The 1,512-nt window shown below is 51.1% G+C and overlaps 1 pseudogene; it reads left to right on the top strand.

The window, feature by feature from the left end:
* The first annotated feature begins 1,335 nt into the window (after positions 1-1,335).
* On the top strand, positions 1,336-1,512 carry LOC135909328 (U2 spliceosomal RNA; annotated as a pseudogene).

Raw genomic sequence — 1,512 nt, forward strand, 5'->3', positions numbered from 1 at the left:
GTCCAGAAAAGCACAGAGACGGGCGAGATGTGTTCCGCAAGAGAAGCACTTCGTCTTCCTCCTCCATCGACAAGAAATCAAGCTAGGCAAAACAGCAACCAACGTGGCGATCGCCATCAACGATCGTGGATACGGAGCTGACGTTGCTCACAGCCAGCCGGTATTTATAAATTTCGCAGAAAGTTCTCAATGCCCTCGTAACATACGGTCTAGGTGGCCGCTATGTTGTTGCTGTGATTCCTGCAGAATCATCTTGGGCGGATACCTTCGGCAATTCGATGAACCATAACAGCACCTCCCTCGGTTGCTGGCTTCAGTTTTCCGCTTAAAGTTTAACGCGCCTTCCACGGGCGGCCGCTGAACGGCAACATTGGGACAGTAGATGTCGACATGGCGATGGTGAGGTCGACGTCGACATTCAGTTGCTGCCAAGTAATTGGGCGTATTGATGGATCAGCCTCGTAGACCCATTTGCAATTATGGCATTGGTATTAAACTTGTCCAGCTTCGCCACAATGGCGGCACAGTGAGTGGCGTTCGGGGTTACGTCAAACGTGCTTTTACTTGCCACATGGAAGTTGGCGGCGGCGCCTGATAAGATTTGTGGAGAGCTAGGACATGCCGTTGACTTAAAAGGGGGGAGATGACTGCAGAGGATGACAGCGTTGGTCATCGCTTCTAGTTGAGGTTGTGACGGTTAGAGTTGCAGTTCTTGAGCTCTTACTGAATGCAGCAGCTCTCTCGGATAATGCCGAGAATATCTTGCAAGAAAAAAAAAAATTCAGTGCCATTCGACTTTGTGAAGGTGGATAACCAGCGAAGCTGTGTATGTGGGCCATTTAATGGCGAACTGTCCATGCCATACGTCAAACGCCGTAGGCACATAAATGGAAGGCGGGGCCCGAATAATCGCTCCTCCACGATGTTGAGACTTGGAAAACGCGGCACGACACCTTCCCGGCACGTAGAACAGACACGTACCTCACCGCACTACGAAGGCACACACTGCTTCACGGTAGCCAAGGCGACTTTGCGTTGTTCAACGTTCCGCAGTGCAGTAATGGTTGTGACGTCATTCGAAAACGACAAGAGGTCACACACAACACAGGCCACACAAGACTGGTTCCCCACAAACTCCCTCTAAAACCTGGCTGTTGATCCGGTGAAACGTGTCAAGTTTGCGGGATGGAGGCCACATGTACGGTTCGTACTTCTTTCCGCCTGGCGGTCCTGGCGGGCAACACACTTACGGGGCAATACCACGGGAGAATAGAAGGAAAGGAGATACGCAAGCGCTTGGAACGCGTACAAAGAGAGGGCGCTGCGAACGTAGGCATGGCCGAGTTTGGTGAAAGTGTACTATCTGTCATCAAGCTAAATGTGATACGGGTTGTATTTGGACCTAAGATATTCAACTGATTTTTTGCGAATTGGTGGAGTGCCTAAAGCATTCTTCACCGCCACCGCGGGTCGGTCTGGTATTGCATTATCTTCAAGATCGGCCCACGTGTG

Source organism: Dermacentor albipictus, chromosome 5 (assembly GCF_038994185.2).
Source record: "Dermacentor albipictus isolate Rhodes 1998 colony chromosome 5, USDA_Dalb.pri_finalv2, whole genome shotgun sequence".
NCBI classification, from domain to species: domain Eukaryota; kingdom Metazoa; phylum Arthropoda; class Arachnida; order Ixodida; family Ixodidae; genus Dermacentor; species Dermacentor albipictus.